The following is a 21,445-nucleotide window of genomic DNA, read 5'->3' as shown; positions in this document are numbered from 1 at the left end:
CATTAGTTATTTTGTTGACCTCATCTTCATACTCGACAAATGTTTAAAGCCAAATATAAAGTATTCACATACATTCGGTCTGCCTGTACAGCAGAGCTTCTATAGCCTTCATCCTACTGCACCACCCCTGTGACAGCTGCGCTTACCTACAGCCTTATCTAGGTCAGGTGGCACTTGGTGAGTCACCTCATGTCTGTGATTGCCAGAGGAGAAAGGTTAGCTGATCACCATCCTCAATTTCCTCGACCCATCGCATAGAAATATCAGAGCCAGTGGGAGCAAGCGCATGCAAATATTAACTACTTTTGGAAAAGTCAAGAGAAATGTAGCCTTATTTTTTTCTTCTCTTAGCTAGTTTCAGTTAGCTTCTAGTTAGAGGCACATATCTCCCAACTGGGAAGAGACCCCCGGGTAGACCCAGAACTCGCTGGAGAGATTACATATCCCGTCTTGCCTCAGAATGCCTCTGGATCCCCCAGGAGGAGTTAGAAAGCGTCCCTGGGGAGAGGGATGTCTGGAACACCCTGCTTAGCCTGATGCCTCCATGACTCGACCTCTGGTAAATGGATGGATGGATATGTTACACTTAAGTTTCAAGGGGAAGCTATATTTTGCTTTCAAATTAACTAACTGAATAACAACAGTTATCAGAGCAGATAGGCAAACACTGATTGTAGCTGGCATTGGCATAAGAATGATCCTCTCTGCCCCAGTAAACAGTAAACACAGCCAACTAATATGAAACACAACTCAGAAATGATGCCGCCTATCAAGAGCCACATCCACACTGACATAACCACAGACTCTAAATAAACATAGAAATGAAGCCGATGCACCTTGATTAACCTGCCTCTTCAAACAAAAAAGTCAAAATACATTGTCAAATAAATTTTTCTCAAAGATGCTTTCTGTCATTTCTGTTCGTTTTCAGCACGTATCTGCTGTATCTTCAAGTGCTAATATTTCTGACAAGTTTGGTTTTAATGAGATATTTGATGCCATAAAAACATCATGAAACATCGTGATGGAGACCTGAGACTAACTTTGATACCACAGCTCCACACCACGATCACTACTGCACAGACTCTGGCTCCAAATGAGGTCAGGAGCGCAAGATGGTGGCACCTGTATCCAGGATATTTTGGAATAATTTTTGTACAGTGAGAAGAAGTCCTTATTTAATGTCTCTGGAAATAACCAAGAGAACATTGTAAGTTCAGTAGATTTTTAGTGAATTCAATAATGTAATGTTGTAAGTACCAGCATGACTGGCAGGAGAATAACCCAACATATACTGATGACGAATGGTTCACCTTCTCCTTTATTTTGTTTCAAAACTTCAACTCATAAGCACTCCACAGAACACTAAGGCAACGAATAATTTGTAGAAATACAAATAATTAAAAAAAATGTTGTTTTCATGCTCCACTGAAACCAATATGTATCTGTAATCAGGAGCAGAAGAAAGTCAAGTCAGCCTAATTACAGGCCGTGTAATGAACCACCTGCTGTGAGACTGTGTCGCTGAATGTTTATGAAGCATGCCAGAAATGCTGCGCATTCATATTGTCACACACACACACACACACACCATGTTTTCCTACAAATTACATTCATACTCAGTGAGAATTTTAAGACCTCCACACTACAGACAACACTTGCCGCAAATTCTCTCTCTCTCACACACACGGCTGAACAAATTCAAAAATAAACTCGAAGGTGTCTGAAAACTGAAGAGAAAACACTTGTGTCCCTGCTGTGACCGGTATTAACATTGTTCTGTTGTCGATGTAAATCAAGACGTCTGTGCTTTTGATTCATACGTACAAACACACATCAGACTATAGAAATGCAGACATGCACTCTGATCTCATTGCACACAAATGACTCTAAAATAAACTTGACTTGATTAATATGTAAAGAGCAAATATCCGTCTGTGACCAGCCACACACACACACACACACACACACACACACACACACACACACACACACACACACACACACACACACACACATCTAACCTTTATCTCTAGATGATGAATGGAGGTTGTGAAGGATTCTGCCTTAGACAACGTTGCCAATTTTCTCCTTCCGTGGCTTTCAAATTCTAACAGATATTTTTCTGAACTTTCAATTCATCATCTTGGACACTGTCCACTCAACTGGCAGAGCTGAGCACAAAGGCCACGACCATTATCACACGTGCACAAACATACACACGGTTACATGCACACGGACATACACAGTCTGATGCCGGCAGGAGTATAAAGACAGATATAGGATGTGGTTCTTTACAGGTGTCCGACACTGGAGGATTATTTCAGGGCTGGTGCATTTCATTAAAATACACTGGTAGAAATGAGCAGTGGTTGGTGGGGTATTGATTGCAAAATATTGTTCAAATGTATGAGTGATACATGAGTCATTTTCTTTTAAGGGTAAAATAATTTTCACAACTAATCAAATGTTAAAGTTGCCGTTCTGCACAGTTCTTGTTTTGAGCTACATTAAAATAGTTCGTACAGGCCCCAAAACTATTCTCATCAGGTTGTAAATCTTTAATGTCACATTTTCTGAAGTACATGTTAGAAACTGCACGCATGCACTCCCACCACCAGTTGCCAGGCATGTGTTTATGTCCTTGCCTACAGCCTTATCAGATTCACCAGCTAAGCTTCACACAGACAACATTCTCATAGAAATGTACATCGGGCGGTGTGTGTGTGCGTGTGTGTTTGTGTGTGTCTGCAGAAAGAGGCAGAAGCCGTGAAACAGTCAAGTAAACAAAGCCTTGTTTTCAAGGCTCTCAAACCCCCTGTGAGGGTTTTTTCCCTGACTCCTTGCCATAGCTCTGTCAAAGCTTCGCAGTACTTTTGGATAAAGACTGACCATCAGGTGTTGAAGCAACAGCACAGAAATAACACAGAAACACCACAGATTCCTTGTTGCTTCATTCCCGACACGAGGTGTAGTCACAGTGAACGGAAACATGCTGTGAAGGCAGGAAATGTATGATTCTGCCCTTTTGAAGATAATTATATTCATATTGTTGTTATTGTTATTGTTTTAAGAACAATATACGAAATTCCAAGTGAGATATTCTCTGAAATATTTGCCGTTCTTTATGAACTTCGAAAGAGAAGGGTGGAGGTTATTTGGCTGGTTGGAGTTGTTATTGGCAAGCGACTAATGTAGGTGCACTATTTATCCGTCCCAGTTTTCCTATGTGGTCCACCAACCCCTGATATAGTTTGACTTCTTGACATGCGCTGTGACTATTCTGCACATTTCTGTTAGAGCAGATGTACTCAGCTGCCAAATCGTTTTCCACAACACTTCTCGGATGTAAACAAGAGTCAGTAGTTAGCTGAGCTCGGCCTTTAAACAAAAGGAGAGCAAGTTAATTCTTTTAGTCATCTACTAACTAAAAAAGCTAACATCGCTGTTAGTAACTTCAAAGTACTTGAAAGTAACTTCAAGCCGCATGTAGACACATAAAACTAGCATCTATGAGTTTGTAGATGTGTGTAATTAGGAAAAACGTATCCCTTTAAACTTGTTTTAGTACATTTAACACAACTTAACCAAGCAAATTGAGACAATTGAAGAGCAAAGAGAAAATGGGAAAGAAAACAGCAGTTAGGAGCCAAAACTATCTGGAGAGGTGAATGGAAAGCAGCAAAAGTGAAGCAGTCAGGCAAACGGCCTTCAGTCAATCGACACGCGGCGAGATAAAGAGCACTTGGTTTTCTCGAGCTGCATTACATTACTACAGCTCAGGCTATTAGCTGCTCTGCTGATTAATGCTTCAACCTGTGACTAAAAGCCGAGAGCGCTGCAGCAGTGGCACAGCAAAATTAAATCACTGTTGAAACTGTTTAAAGGGGCATGAGGGAGACAGCTCTGTCCAACGTAGCCTGATTTAAGTGAGTCTGCAAGCTGAAACATAGAGATGTTTGTTTTTTTGTGAGCTGGCACTCAATGTAAGTTACAATGAACAACACAGTGAGGTGGAGTGTTCAAAAATGGACAAAATGTAAGAAGTGGCTCAGATTCCAAAAAATTGAAAATGGCACACTCGCTGTGCTGACTAAATATTAGCATTTCAGTCAGATAAATGTGAATACACAATTGAACGCAGAGCGATCAGTGCAATCTGGTTTGTCCATGCATGCATCAATCATTACTTTTCCAATAAAGCAGGAATTGAATGTGTGTATATTCGGAGGTCATATAACATTTTTTAAATATTAGCTGTTTTCAATGAATCCACTGGTCTCCTTCAGAAGCTGTGTTGTATTTCAGTAACTGTCATCGCTTTCCAAAAGGCAAACTGCTGTTTTGATTCTTTCCTACATATTTATTCCACTGGAGGACATTGCTATTTACACACAGAAGCCGTTACAGCTGATGAAAGTTGGACAAAAGAGCATCACATTAGTTGAGGTGAATGAGATTTTCCTGGTAAAACAATAAGTGAGGTAGAGATGTGCTCTGACTGAACACTCACACAAAGACACGCCCACCATCATGCAACTCTTAACATTCTGTGCTGGTGTGATCGTCATAGCAACAACAGCCAATTACGGTTTCCTGCCAGAGGGACACAACATAGCCAACTTTGGTGCCAACATGTCATTCTAGCTGTCCATGCTCAGGGAAGTGCGGACCCCACAATCAACCGGTTTTAATGTGATTTGATTGGCTAGCTCCCGCATTTGAATATTTGTTTTTAAGCGATTTGACTGGCTGGTGCCTGCGCTGCGACCAGAAGAGTTGAGCTTTTCTCAACTTGACGTCACACCATTCAAAGTGAATGAGCCTCCAACACGTTCATGTGAGTGGCCCCTTGTAAATGACAGGAGTCGTTTCTGCTTATTTAAAACCCAGATCAGTTTAGTAAATGTGCTTCTGCTCATTTCATCCAGCTGGCTGTGATGGCTTTTACATACATACACACACTCACACTGTATACAGTACATCTGGCGTATAAGAGTGCACACACACACACACACACACACACCATGTCAAGCTGAATAAAGTGCAATGACAGCTGGGTAAAATTGCACCTATAAATCATTTGTCAGACCAGTCTAAATTCTATCTGCCAGCCTTACATGCAGTCAAATCTGTGCCCATAGCCACACACACACACACACACACACACACACACACACACACACACACACACACACACACACAGTGATATTGCTGGATGAATCCGTCTGTGATATTGGGTCACTGATAAATTCATTGATAAATACTCACTCATAAACACAAAAACCCTGGGCTTTGTTTTCAAGCAGGTAAAAAGCTGCGCTGAACTTGTTTTCCCCCCCGCCTGTGCCTGTTCAGCATTTGGGCGCCCTGCCATTTAGTGAGCACTGTGCTGTGTGCGCCCCAAACAATTTTTCTTTAATTGTTTAGGGCCCATCCACATAGTCCTCTAGCAAATCAAACAAACCCCTCATGTTTTCCTTGTGTGAATACACCTCTACCACACCACTTACTATTGGACAACAGCAACCTATGCACAGAGCCCATTTTTGTCCTCCTCTTTATCACCCTGCTTTTGACCCTACAACACGGACTCCATTATACTTCTACTGCAAATAATAAACATTCTTCAAAACTTTTGTGCTCTTCAAAATCTAAATGTGACTATAGTTTGATATTCTACACAGCCCTCCAGACACTGACCTCCTCGGGATACATGAGAAAATAGTTCATATAATTCGGATGTAATTAAAATTTTTCTCTTTAAAATCCCCCAGGACCACTTCTTCTTCTCTGTGACACCTGAAGCATCACATTTTCCAATGTGACCGAGGCCGACCTGTGTCTGCACTAACAAAACAGACACATACAAATTTTGATTACTCAATAGTGGTGGGGGTTGGTTAAGTTTCATAGTAGTGTTGCCCAAAACAAGAAACAGTGGGGAAATTGTTATGAAAGGATTATAAATATGGTCACTAAAGACTTATTTATGCTCAACGTTTAATACATATGGAGAAACAGATACAGCTTTTTGTCCATAATCTTTATTCTTTTTGTCTGTATTTGTGCACTTCTTTTGAAAACTTAAGGATACAGACCAAACTGGAGCAGTACCACTGGAAGTCATGGGGGGGCAGTATTGTCAATAGTACAAGAGGAGGGACACGAAGACGTCAACAATGGTGAACTTTTTGAGAAAGGACTTTGCAAGTTTGTACGAAACTACAGGCGTCTATATGATGTTACTTTTCCAAGGCACAGGGACAAACCTTTTCTCAACATTATCGCCACCTCCTCCACCTTCGCCTCGTTTGTTGTCGTCAGAAACTCTCAACTCTGTGCTGCCCTCTAGAGGATTGCTTAACAACCATGCCAGCGTAAAGGACACATGGGAGGTAGTGACGGTTACATTGTTTTAAATGGTCGATCTCTTTTCATACGTAAAGACAGCATCAGTGAGACTAAAGAATGGTCAGCGTTTATTTTCTGAATCACTTATTGAAATAAAATTGTTACTCACAGAAATTTGAACTTTTATATCCAGAAATTGGATTAAAAAGGCATATTGGATTAAATATTTTGGCTGGTTTGTGTTTGCATTTGCAATTGTGCACAACGTGGACAGGTTTCCAGTCCTGTCTAAAATGTATAAGGATAGAATACTCCCCACCCCCAGACACCCACAATACAATGTACATTATACAATTTGGACATTCCACTTTGACTACACACCCACACACATTGCCACAGCATGACGCTCACTTCCTTGAACAGATAATCAATCACGTTAAAATCAACCTGACCACTTGGGGAGGGGGAAAAACATTTCATCATAAATCAATATAATCAATAGGAAAATTGTCGGTAATTTCTACGTATGACGAAGCGCCATGTATTTTTGTCTCACTTCCCTTATCACAAACATATTCTCATTTAAAAGTGTAGGAAATTGGAAGGTGTCATATGTCTTTCTGGTGACATTTGTCACAGAGAAAAGCGGAGCGATCAGGCTCGGGTGCTTTGGCTGGGGCCCTGCCATCCATCATGGAGACTGGGTGGTAAATGGCTTATGTAATTCTGTTTCAGATGAATGACCATGGCAGGCAGTGTCACCACTAACATTATTGTGATCTATACAGTAGTGATGAGAGCGGGAAGGAGGAAGTGAGGGGGGGAGAGAGAAGGGGGGGAGAGGGATCCTTTCAGGCTCACAACTTGAGCCTAATGCACATTGAAAGTAGCAGCTAATGATTATTTTTTCAATTAATAGATTAATTGAACTTTTAGTTTATAAGCAGTGGAATTGTCCATTTCAAATTTTTTCAGCCTGAAGGATATTTTAAAATTGCTAGTTTTATCTGACCTAGTGTCCAAAACCCAAATGTGCGACATGACTGAAAGTATGTCGACAATTTTGTTCAGCTCAAACTGTTTTATAATGTCGATAATATCTGACATAAAATTAATTAAGATGTAAATTATAAACAGTTTGTGAAAAAATAAACATGTTTTGAAGTAAAAAGGGTACACATATTTCAGTGTAAAAGTATTTTTTTTATAACTTTTGCCTTATAAATCTTTTATGTTGCCAGTAATTGCTTTTTTATTTTTTCCCTCTTGTCCTTCAAACTAAATAAGTACCTTTTCTTTGGTCTAGTGATGCAGAGACTGGAATAAGGTTTGTACTTGTTTGTGAGTTCTAAACCTTTTCACCCGTATAGATTGTAGATGAACAAAATGGTGGCGCCCCCTGTGGCTGGCTGCAGTACAGGTCATAAACCCCCCATGTTAGCGGTTGTACATGGACCAAACTTAAGTGTAAAACTACACATCAAATACATTTTCTTACCCATAGTGCTGTTCAAGGTAGGTGTCATTTTGACTGATGGGAATCAGACGAGCCAATTCAAACCTGACTTGCTGCTGTTGCATAACTCAGTGAATTTAGTTCAAAACAAGTAGGTGCACATGTACTGTCCAAATCTTCCTTTTCCTATGTGGGCTTGTCTTTATGTAAGATTTGCAACTTGCTTATGAGAGAACAAGAGCAGAGAAGACTTGTAAGAGAAGAAGAAAATGGTGTTGACCTTTCTGTTCCCTTTCATTTTAAGGATGTTATCAAGAAAATGTCACCATTTACGTCTCTCAGAGACGGAGCAAGAGAGACTCAAAGGAATGATTGACACAATTGCTCCGCTGATTATCCCTCGTTTCACATAATTGTTGTCGTTTTTATGAGTAGTATTTTTCATGACTCAAAGTGCCTGTGATTGACAGAGCTGCACTCAGGCTGAGGTTTTTGTCCTTTTCTCTACTTTAAGACAGTTGACCTAAGAACTGGACATACACTGATGTGGAAATAAGCACAGAGGGGGGTGCACGTCCTTTTTCCACAAATGCACTCGTTCTTACTTCTTTTCATAGTCTTTTGTATTTTTAAAATAAATATGATAAATAGAAGGGAATGAATAATGGAAAAACACACTTCACTTATTCTTTGAATGTTTGACAAGAACTTGTTTAGAATGTGAATAACTAAATGAGTCGACTTCTGTAAAAGTTAAGTTGTGTGGTCCATCCCTCATTGGACTTTACACCTTTCACATCAGACATTAACATTAGTTTCTTCCGCATAGAAGGACACCAATGACTTTTGTGTTTTAATGGATATTGTTAGAGTTGTTAAGTAGCAGCTGGAACCCTTTTATTGGTTATTGTCACTGTTGCTGAGATTGAGGGAATAGAGCTGTTGAGGTTAAATGACCTCTCAGCTCCTCCTGTCATTAACCCCACCAAATCAATTTCACTCTCCCCTGCTCCCAAAAAGCCTGTGAGTAACAATCATGACCTCTACTTTCACAAAGAGGGTTACATTAGGGAGTGAACTACATCTGATGTAATGTGTGCGTGTTTGACGGAGCGTGTGGAGGGAGTCAGGTCATAAAGTCGAGCTACAATGATCTTAATCTTCAGAGGTTTGATGATGTTTATGATAAGAGGGTAAGATATAGTTTACAGCATGAATGTGAAACTGAATATTGTATCTTTGATTTATAGTAATACACTTCACACTGCATGACACTTGACACAGTCAGATTTGACCCGACTGTATCAATTGAATAGCGAAACATTGTGTCTCCTGAAAATGTCATGACCCACATTATCCAGATGGTGCTGATTCACATCAGTAAGCTAGACTTCTGAGCTCCGCAGCCAGATCCTTGAGATTCTGTCTGAGATCTACAGACTCAGAGCCCTGGTGGGACTTAGGCAGCACAGGAAATCTGGCCTTGTGTGCAAAGCTTGGATGAGCTGAAGGACTCACTCAGTATCACTGGTGAGGTCACATTACCATCTGAACCTGAGGCACTTTGAAGCAGCACGTATGGAGATCATTCCCTGACCAAACTTAACAGATAAAACATGTTTCACAAATGTCCTCCGGTTCCCCAACAGACACAGTGTTGTTTGCAAATGCAAAACACAATTAGAAAGCAAATACTAATATGTATTAATAAGAGTTTTTTCGTCTCAAAACGTGTATCAAACTAGTTTGTGATACACTTCAGCAACAAATACAATATGTCTCACAAGTAATAATAGTAAACGGTATCTTCAGAAACATCCACAGAAGCAGTCGGGGTATGTGAAAACCATAAACAACAAATAATTTTGTATTCAGCTTTACTTTTAGAAAAACTGGCACTAACAAATATCATATATCATATTAAGACCAGATTTAATTTTCCATAGAAGGACCTACATTCCAATCTACCTATCTAGCTATCGATCAAGCTTACTGAGATATGACCGTTCTCGGGGGATGACAAGAGGCACAGTTGTCTCAGGAGCTGGCCAGTGAGCCGCTGAGGTGACCGCCGGTCTCACCCAGCAGGAAACTTGTCACATCTCTAAAAATGCCAGAGCAAGTTTCTACAAGGACCTCATTTGGATAAACTGACCACAGATTGGAAATCTACACGGTCATTTTCTCACCTTAAGAAATAGTTCAAATACATGAAGTAATGTAAAGGTAAGTAGCAAAGACTGTATATAAATGTAAATGACATGACTGCGCAAAGGTAAGTCCAAAATGACTGAAGTGCCTCCTCCATGTGAATGGATGGGACTGGTTTCTGTCATTGTAGTTCTTATCACACCGATGTATGTCCAAGTGTTCATGATTCCGGTACAGCTTATACTTTTTGTACATGTAAGACATGCTAAAACATGATGTATTAGAAATATGTTGTGTATTTAGGTATGTTTTGTATAAAATGCATGACCTTGTTATTGGCGTTTCATTTTTGCGAACCACACTGAGTTCATCACTCAATCGTAGGGGATTTGTACAAGTTTAAGTTTTGGCAGGAAAGATTTTCTCCATATACATGTAATCTCACAAAGTGATGACAGATTGTGCATTGTCAGGCTCTGTTTTGTTTTTTACAGGATGATATCTCATCCTCAATGATCCCATCACACTGATCAGTTCCCATCCCTGCTGACAACACTGCCCAGAGTCATTTCAGAAGTGGCTCATGTTTTATCTCTTTGACTTCAAGGATTAGCAGAGAAATCAATAATTTCCTACATTACATTATGACATGTAATGTAATGAATACAACCTCTCGTTTTGAGGCTGCTCTGCTTCAAAGAGTTTGTGTTCTTCATTAGTGTTAAGACAAAGGAAGAAGTCAGCCACATGGAGCAAGGCACAAATTCAGAGATCTTTGAAGATGGTTTGATATCAGAATTTAATCTTTTTGAAATCTGTCTCTCTACTTTAGAATTGATATGGTTCAAAAACACTTCAGGCATCAGCCAATAAACACATCGTATCTATAGATGCTACTGGGGCAAAACATTATTTCCTTCTCTGTGTGAGTAGACCAAGATTTTGTTTACATTTCTTCTTTTCTTATCTCTTCCATCCTTCCTCTTAATGTGTCTCGAATTTCATAAATCACATATTCTTCGGGTATTTCTATTTCGACAGCCAGTATTTCTCAGCATACCCTGTTAACTTTGTTTCATTCATACACTGTCTTAAACAGTTTTTCCATTTTTCATCCTCTGGCTTGGCTTTGTGGTGACAGATGGAGTCATGGTGCCATCATTCAGGTAAAGATGACTTGGACTGATTCTGAGGGCACACTGGGCCGATAGAGCTTCAGTCTTACATGCTCATACACATGTTGCATTCTGTTCTTCCTTTTTTTTGAGGGATGGTTAAAGTGTCTGCATTAAAAGCCTGCTCAGGAGCATGATGTGAGCAAAAAAAGAAAATGAAATATTATTTATGACATTTGGAAAATCTTAAAGACACAGCCTTGTTAATACACAACTCCCATAAATAATTTAGCCTTGAGCTACTGGGCTAATGAAAATATCTCGCTACCATCTTGATAAAAAGCCTGCTAGTCAATGTTGAGGTCCCAGTACAATTATAAAACGAACATAATATCAAGTGATTTGTATATCAGGTGCTTTATTTCTTTTATTCATGTGTATTTGAAATTGAAGAGAGCATTTCAACACGTTTCAACAGATTCAGCAAGACGGGCAAACCTTTGGTACAGAGCGGATATTGCCCAACACCTAAGGGACTTAGGGAAGGTTCAAGCAGATGGATGACCTTAAAGTTTTTATTAGGAGAGGGGTCTTCACCTTTGTCCATCTTAAGGTAAAATAACCACCAAACTTTTACTGCAGGCATCTAGATTGGACCAAAATAGTTACGAGACAATCGTCGTCCTGTGTAAGGATTGTTGAACATTTGTATTATTGCATCACAGTCTGTTGGAGTTTTTATGCCCCTTGTCTGTATGCTCAATTTGTTGATATAATATGAATGGAAGTTAATTCTGAAAGCCATCTCTGTCAGCACAATGCAGAATGCTAAGATGTCTCACTCTGTTGTATTGTTGGAACTGTAGCACCTTTGGTTGTACAGTGCTATTACAAAGTGGTGGTTCTACTCTTATATCTTTGACAAGTACTGATGTGAATAGAGCAGAGAAACTGTCAACAGACATATTTAATTTAGGCCATCAAGTTAACTAGTTAAATCTGATATGCCCTGTATCTATTTTATTTGAACTAAGTGATGCACCAGGTAAAAATGAGAAGGTGCATCATAATTTTTTTCTCCACTCTATTGCTAATGCTAATGGTTTTTGCTAATCATTATTAGTGTTTGAGCTAAGGAAACCCACCCCCAACTGTCACCGTCAATCACAATATCTCACTGGACACATCATCATGCCAATTGAGTAGATACTGCCCACCCCATAGGGGGTTCAGTTCCTGGAAGCTTTATGTTGAAGTTGATTTTTCACTCCAATGAACAGAATTTTCCATCTTCCCGGGAGGAGAAGTTTGTGATGGTTTGCATATTTGTTGCTGCACTAATGGCCCTTGCGTGCTGGTTGAGGCATCTGCGAAGAATAGCCTGCTTCTCATTGCTGCCCACATTGTGATTTTCCACCAAAAACACAATATCAGCGCATTTTTGTTTTTCAGAAAAACACTCATGAATTCAGTACTTTATTATTATTTATTATAAGCAACTGATCTCCTCGGTAGCAAATGATGAATTGCTCAATTCCTAGTTTAAGGGAGCAATGAACATCAATTATTTACTCTAACTTGAAACATTTCTATGCGACTGACAAGAAAATTGCCCCATGCCATGAATGCTACTTTGAAAATTCAATTTTAAGAATAATGGACAAACAGCAAAACTTTTCACAGCCTCATTTTAAAATGTCTGGTGTTTCCCCAAAGGTACTTCACCACTCATAACAGTGACAAAAAAATACATGATGTCCATGATAAGGGAGGAAACATTATATTTATTGAAAACATGTTTTACTGGATTATTTAGTGTCAGTACCCTGCACAACATTTGGATCAGATGTGTCATACAGCTTCAACAACATTTGATTTGAAAAAAGCTCTTTTAGTTTGGCCATCATCTTCACACCTGCATCATCTCTCTGTTTTGCTGTGATGAAGTATCGAGGATGGCAGCTCTCGCCCCCTACTACTGCCCCATCTGGCCCTTCAGTGCAACTCTCGACAACAGTCGCTACGGATACTGCGACCCAATCACCTCTTCCCAGGGTTCTCATAACAGCCATGGCAACCAATTTGTCAGCAGGCCAACCAGCCAGGCGCTGCAGAATATGTCTGCATATGACTTCATTGTTCTTGGTCACTATCACTATTTTAAACTCTAGTTTCTTAAGCAGAAACGGTGTCATCGTCTGCATAAAAAAAAAATTAAAAAAAATGAAGTGGTGTATCAATGGGGGTCCCGACAGCTCCTCCCTAAAAATATGGAGGCTCCAGATGAATCCTATTTTTTACACAGGCACAAACATGGCCTTCCGGCTCAGCGCTGAGCACCTGTGTTGGTATTCCACTTGAATGGAGTTAGCTGTTAATCTGACAGCCTTTTCTCTGTTGAGTCAGATTACTGTGCTGTCATCAGAGTTTCATGAGGAGAGGCCATCTGCTCAGACAGATCTTACAAGATGGCTGTGGGATGATACTGAACACTTGGGGGGGGAGCACACAGACAGGACACTGTAAAAGACATGGACCTATAAAGATGAAAATGCACTTCGTCAAGATGCACAGTTATTTTTCCTTTCTATTTATTTGTCAATATGTTTTTGTCTGTAATTCCTATGAAAATCAAATTACGTTTTCATACTTCACATGCACAACATTTTTTACTTCCTGCAAACTCTATTTCTAACAACCTAATTATAATGATTTTGTCATTGTTTTCTTCAGACCACTGACCAATTAAGAGTTATTTTTGTATGAAAAAGTCATGGAGCTAACAGGATATGTTAACTTGGAAAATATTTAACTAAAAAACACAATCTTTCCTTGTCATACCCATTCACTTTTGTGCAGTGTAGGGATGTCACACATTCTAAAAAAAAAAAGACCAAGACCTTCCAATGAACAGAATCCAGGCAGAAATTATCTTTCCTCCCATGCATAGTTGGCATGGAAAATGAGCAGAATATAAACATGTTATGTAGGAGTTACAAATATACATGTAACACTCCGGCTAAAAAAAACAACACAGAATAAACGTGTAGTTAAAAATACAATGCCCTTCATCAACCTTCCTAAAGTAAAAAAAATTGATAAAGACTTAAACTGTCTAACATACTTGTAGCCTTTGTTCGGGCAAGAACACCTTCATCAGCAGTTCATAAAACCATCTGCTTAGATCTTACAGGATTGACGCGGAGATGCAAATTCTGATGACTTCTGTATAGTAAAGCTAGTTTGCCATATGCTAACATAATACGGTTGAAGAGAATTGCGGGGAGATAATAATGAGCAAAGGGGGCTGGAAAAGGAGAGCGGGCAATCGGAGTTGGTGCGACGGGAAAAGAGAAGAAATGCTGACGGCACTAGGCCAAGGAGTGAAGATGAAAGCATCGGGACGACGACGGAGAGAGGATAGAAGAAGGGACAGAATGGGGGGGGAGAGAGGGATGCAAAGTGAAAGAATGAAAGAGGGGTGAGGGAAACGGGGAACTACACACTAAAATGGAAACGGATGGACCGACCTGTAAGCAACACCGGGTTTTAGAGAATTACATTCGGTGCGTGAATTAGAGACCGAAGCTTAGCTCACCTGAAATAAAAGCACAAAAGGACAATAATGTCATGGGGAGAAGTGCAAAGAAAAGATTTGTATTCTCATTATTTAACTGTGAGGAATCGCAGTCCATATAATTATGCGATTAGCCAACACAAACACAGACACACACGCAGACGGAGTTTCTAATGATAGTATGGTGGTCAGCCATTAGGCGTCACCATGACAGACGAATAGAACTGCCCATTAAAGCCAGGCGTCTTCTCTCAAACAGTTCCTTTAATTACTCAAAGATTTCCTCTAAATACGGTGCCCGTCACAGTCCCTAATGACTGTGACTGGTCCATTATAGGGGCGCATTAAAAGATATTGTTTTCCCTTCACGCAAGTGTAACGATCGCATAGGGGGAAAGAAATTCCCACCACGTGTGACTTTTCCTTGTACACACACTGGTCTCACTCGGAGTAAGCGGCACAAACATGTCCAGCAAGATGAATATGTTTGTCCTTATTTGTCTATTTATCTACCTTGTATCACTAGACATATGTCAACTCATCCAATACCTTCTTTTCCAACCATAAATACACATTCTCCATTGAGGTCGGTCATTTGTAGAATATTGTCATCATTTAATCCCTTGTAAATAACTTACCTGAGTGTATCCAGTTGTGCAAAAACAGCTCAATTTGCATAAATGTGGTGATTACGGCTTAGGATTTCACCGATACGGTAGCTGTTGCAAGTTTTAATTCCGTTGAATACATGTAATCTCATTAGCATATATAGGATGTCTGTAGCAATTATGTGAACAATTACCAGAACAAATGTTACGGAGGTGCAGTGAGCACATTGGGACAAAAGGCAGCTGCTTTTGTTTTGTGTTCCAAGTTAGAATTCAAGTCCCCCTCTGTTCCCACTGTAAATCTTATCATAATGCATATAATGTTATAAACCAGCATTACACACCAGAGTAATACAGTAGCAGACATAAAAGTGTAGTTGACTTGCAAGTTGTAGTTTAGAGAAGTCACATAGGGGCAGAACAAATGGATGAAACCCTTTGCAGCCACACCGGGGGAATAAATAATAGATCCAGCATTTTCCCTCTATGTGTTGCTGACTGTTTTCACTTGGAAGCAGGAAAGCAGTTTATTAACCTTTCTGTTAAATTTTACAGATGTGTGGAATGAGCTATCAAAAGTTATACCAAGCCCTTTGAGGGAATGAATAAACATTCCTGAATGTTGAGGCAGTGTTCATGTAACAACCAGCTGGGTTGGGCTATGTAGTGGCTTCATTAGAATTAAGGACTGTCTCTTTTCCACAGCATCACACGCAGGGATTACACCCAGCCGCGGACGCAGGTGCTCTGGCCGGAGTCCCACCTTTTTGCCTCATTATGTCCCTCTCTGCTTTGTTCTGTTGTCAGTGTGTGTTTAGTTCGAGCACCTTTACTTGATTTGGTACACCCATTATTTTTTCTTTTCTCTCTCAGAAGTCCTTTTTACTTTTTTGCTTCATCTTCTTTCTCAGCATCAACTCTTACCAAGCTAAGATCAGTTGGACAGAGTTTTCAATCGTAGCTTAGCATCCTGTGTCGGCCAGAAGCTTTTGATTTCTCCACATGCTGAATAGATGAGCGTGATACTACTCAGTATTTAAAAATTGTGCAGGTTAATGACTTCATTACTTTTACAAGACCAAAAAGCACATGTGCAAAACTGTAGTGGATTAAAACAGTGTGTGTCTGCTCTTATGTTTCATTTAAACAAAGTTGTAAACCAACAAGGCCGATCACTTGCTAACCATCTTTGTAGTTGGTGACATTAGAAACAGCCGTGTTAAGGACTGACATATGCACATTCTAATTGACACTTTCAAACTGGAATTATTTCTTAACTTGAGATATTACTCAAGATACCTGATACATTACTTTCTTGCAATTAAGACCAATACAAAAAGTCATTTTTTAGAATTGGGCTTATCTTGGGTACTGTACTTTCTAATACAATAGCTTAATGACTGTTAAAATATGGATTGTGTGGTTGTTTATCTTCTGTGGACTGATGACTACCACTAGGGTTGAGCATTCATGGATCAATACTATCAAAGTCTGGTATTAGCTTTAATTCCGTGGAGACGTTCTAAATTCTGGGGAAAATAAGTGAACCAATCTTGGAAATGATATTTTTAAAGCCACAGGAAAACAATGTACTGAACTCTGGGTGTAGTATAAGATGTTAAAATTATTCTCTCCTTTGCATTTGCACAGAATTTTAATCGACCTTTTCTCTCTGCCAGATTCTAAAGAAACAATTCAACTAAAATCCATCTTCGCCCCCACACAATAATCATTCATGACACACCAGTAGGTGTACGCACTGGTGAACAGATTACACATTGTCTTTCGTCTCTCGTCTATTTGTCTCGGAGACAGAAAAATATGGGGGAAGAGCGAGGTCGAGACAGGGAGAGGGAGACAGAGACAGAGGTCTGGGACACCTTCTGCCAGTATATTGTGTCTGCCAAGACCTTGTCCTTATGGGAGCTCCCCTCGGCATGAGGCTTGGCACCACATCTGACTCCACACTGATTACAAATGAAGCACCGTGTTTATTCTGTTCTCCTCGCTCTTGTGCATGTTTGTCTGGTTTGTCTTTCAAAATGTTGTTCCCATTAACATTTTTAATTTTGCTTCGTGCAAGTGCATTTCCACAGGGCAGATTACTTTAATAAGGCCCTCTGCAGTAGGGCTGACGTAAGTGTGTGTGTGTAATGCATGATAAATCGCTTTAGTTTTCTGATACTATTCCAAAGATAATATTGAATATGTATATTAACAGTAAGGGTTTTGATTTGCTGTCTTTTACTGATGTACTGAGGCAAATATGATCAAAAACGTAACCAAAGAAACAACATTGGCAGTATATTTGTTCTGCAGCTTGTGGGTAGCACTTGATGCATCCAAAGACTGTATAAAGATTGACAACACAACGGCTTCCCAAAGGCGAAGCCAAAGTGTCTTTATCGCCCCCTGATGGCTGGCTGAAGTATATGTCATAAACCCTGCCTCCTCCATGTTAGCAGATGGGACATGGGCCAAACTAAGAAGTCGAAATACACGTCCAGTTAACTTTTCTCAAAGATGACGTCATGATTAGGAGCTGAGACTGACACCATTGTTCAAGTGCGTGTATCAATGGGACCTCTCTACTGGGGCTTCATCACCTGATCGCTACTCCATAGACTCTGTCAGAGTGCAATGTTTAGACAGACTTAAGAACATCAACTTCTTCAATTTGAGGGGACGAAAATAGGATTTGAGGTATCTGGGCACCAGCAGTCAGGGTTTGCTGTAGTCCGGTGAAGGTTTGGTGCAGTGATGCCTCGAACCATTCATCCAGGTGGGAAACAATAATAAACACAAATAAGATCATTTTAGTTTAGGAATATGCTCTACAGTCCCAAGATCATTTGGACCTTGCACCTCACCAACCCCTTTTACTGTGTAAGCTTTTAGTTCCATTGAGACACTGAGACGTTGATTTCGTCTCAGCCTTCAACTTTTTTTTCTCGGGTGCTGCGGCATCTGGCCTTCCTACTTGACTGCTGTAGACCTTGTATCACAAAAAATGGTTTTAAATTTGCCCCTTTTGCCTTTACTAGCTCGGCGTCTAGTGATGTATCCACTTCCTGTCACAGTTAATATCCTCTGTGTGAAGAAATTTGCTTAATCCGACTCAGTCTATGGCTATACAGTATGTATATGTGTTTCTGTTTATTATGTTTTACATTTATAGTGTGAGATTAAAAAAAGTTTGTTCCATTCTTCAATACCATAGTTATTATTTCAGCCAAATGAGACGATAGAAAAAATACATGCACTGACACACATTGTCAATTCACCTCTATATTTATGTGATGTGAAACAAATTTCGGCAGCATCAGGGAGAGATAGTTTTTATAGACGTGTTTATGGCTCATTGACATCCTGTCACTGTGTTTATGACTCAGTGTGCCCGTCACACCACTAAACAGCGCGACTCCCTCAAGGGCATCAGTACCAATCAATATAGACAGAACCAGACTTTAATAATCCAGCAAGACATATTCTCTGGGGCTTATTGCTGGGTCGCAACTCACTCCGCTGCACAAGAGACAAGCACTCAATTTTATTTTCATAATGGTGACAATACATGGGTGGAGCTGAATCTCCATGTACCGCATCGTTTAGTCTCCGTTACGGCCAGCAGCGACTGAAGCACCGGTTATTACAGGGACATCCACGGTGTGAGGTTTTATTTAAAGCAGTATTTTTCTGCTCTTTTTCATTGCGACAAACGCTGGACATAATAGAAATGATTTGGAGTCTTTGCACAGTCATAACAGCAAAAAACAATCAGATGTGCACAGCTTGCTTGTAATAATATACATACATTTATATCCCTGGTGGATTTTCTGTCATAATGAAATGTATTATGTATAGATAGACTCCGAGTGAAAGGCTTTGGCTGTAGCATGGGGTCAATTGTGCAATCATCCCATCCCACCAGAAACCTGAGACACATCTTATATGTTACACACAATATATGAATCCCTTTTACGTACCGTATGATTTTGTTGTTAATGAGGAAAATATATCATACGTGGCCATGTTTCCATTGTTCAGCTTGGATTGCGTCATTGTGTTGATTACTGCTTGGGTTGATTCCTCCCGTCCCCTTTTCATTGACAGGGTAGTGATTGTTGGTGCTGGTGGCATGCTTTGGTAATACACAGTGAAATGGCATTGTGACAACTGTGATCTAGCTTTGATTCCAGTAACTGCTCATGCAGCAGGGTGAAAATAGGCCTCAGCTTAGCCTTGTCATACAACAAAAAGCACTTAGTGGGAATGCTTATGAATACAAATGCCCAGGAAAGAGGCATGCGGCTCTTAGACAAGCTTTTGACAAGCTGGCAGTCTGCCATTTTGATTATCTAAATTCACCGCTAAAGACCTATGAAAGATGAGGGAAACCATCAAGCGACATCCCTTTGGCAACTACAGGTGATGTAACTGTTGTGTATTTGTCCAGTAATGACTTCTCTCCTTGCTGTCAATCTGACCATATCTAAACCTTATCACCACAGTGTGAGTCAGGCTGGGTTCTCAGTTCTAGATATATATAGGGTAGCACATCACCGGACCTGTTGTTATTCTCATTGTGAGCTGGCAAAGTTTAACAGGTATCTGACTGGTGGTGACAACATCTCAAGGACTGTAGACGTCATCTCATTTAACCTTTTCGATAGATAATCTCTCCTTCACCGACTCATCTACACAAACCTTTCCTAGAGTATATCTGATATTGATCATTTCACCCCTCACTGGTCTTAGTACCTAATTTATTATTAAACCAGAGTAGGGGCTGAGACTCATGTATACTGTTTTTTTCACTGGTTGTGTGAAATCCTTGAATGAATTCCTAAATTGATTAGGCTAAAGAATAAATTACATGAACGTAAATCCCCTGGTTTTGTCCATATGAAAAAAGTGACTGAGTAGGTTTGTGAACACACTTTCAATTCAAATTGCTCTGTTTTAATGATCTAAGCACTTGTGTGCAAGGTACACGCGCATTCAGGGCATGTACAAATTCACTACGGGAAGAAGGAAGGTTGCTGCATCAGATACATGGTTAAAAGGGTTATATTTAGTCTCATAATTAATCATGGCCATAACATGCATGATGGATTGCTATGTTAATGGGGGCTGTGCCAGGTAGTAAGAGAGAATGGATCTCTGCAGGGGGAACAAGTTCTGGTCATGCATGAAACCATGCAAACAGATTATGTGTTAGGCTACTATCTTGATAATAACACATAAATACTGCAAACATTGACTGTCGTTAGACCATCATTTTGTTGGTCAAAGGAACAATCGCTTTCCACCTCCTCGAGATAGCAATGCTCCAACAGTGCACCTGACCACACCTCATTTCAGAACCAAATTTGCCCATAGGTGCTCAGATGGGCATGAGTGCATTTGCAATTTAAACAACATGGGTGCTAGTTTCACACTGACGCAGTTGTCATTTTCTCGTGTCCCAGAGACACTTGCGTCACACATGTATGGTGTAAGACTGGGCCAATAGACACTTTTTCATTTCAAATTCAATGTGCCGTGCTGGAGACATTGTATGTGATACAGGGGCTCAATTTCAGGGCTCCAGACAACTTTCTTTCGCAGCAGGCACTGGTGCTTCCCACTAAAAAATTCATGAGCTTCAGACCAAATTTAGAAGTGCGGCTCAATTTGATTTTTGTTGCTCAACATTCATATTGTACACTGTTCATCAGTGCTTTTAGTATTAAAGATATTTTAGAGTAATGACAAAGCTGTTGTGTACATCAAAAATTGCATAGTGCTGAGTACTAAACAAAGTTCCCTCCGTCTAATGCTCACTGCTTCCCATTAAACAACCTTATGTCTTACAGATGGTTGACTCAGCAGTTCCTCAGAAAACTATTTGTTGCCTGTGGCCTCATTTCGCCTCTCCTGGGTCATTTTCCCTCTTCTTCCTTTGTGAGTGGGCAGACGTCTGCAAGTCTTTTTCTCATATGAGGGACATGCAGGGGCAGAGGGTGGTGAAGAAGAAAAGGTAATGTTTACTTTTCTATTGCCAAATGACTGTCATGCTGTTAACGTTAGTGTCGACTTCCATTAATTATCCCCTTGCAGAGAAAAATGGCCAGAGGGAGTTGGACCTGTCTCGTCTGGTGGACCCATGCAGGGAAGGATTAGGATCATTGGCCTGGTTACA

General features: G+C 40.1%; 1 protein-coding gene across 1 annotated transcript in view; it reads left to right on the top strand.

Moving 5' to 3' along the window:
* Positions 1–21,193, top strand: part of stpg2 (sperm-tail PG-rich repeat containing 2) — a 129,070-nt gene extending 107,877 nt beyond the window's left edge. The window contains exon 16 of the mRNA XM_034596442.1: positions 21,120–21,193. The gene's annotated coding sequence lies outside the window, so the exon portion shown is untranslated. The remainder of the gene's footprint in view (positions 1–21,119) is intronic.
* Positions 21,194–21,445: the final 252 nt, after the last annotated feature.

The sequence above is a fragment of the Hippoglossus hippoglossus genome, chromosome 9 (genome assembly GCF_009819705.1).
Source record: "Hippoglossus hippoglossus isolate fHipHip1 chromosome 9, fHipHip1.pri, whole genome shotgun sequence".
Taxonomy (NCBI): Eukaryota; Metazoa; Chordata; class Actinopteri; order Pleuronectiformes; family Pleuronectidae; genus Hippoglossus; species Hippoglossus hippoglossus.
The sequence above is the reverse complement of the archived record's forward strand: the minus strand, read 5'-3'. Positions and strand labels throughout refer to the sequence as shown.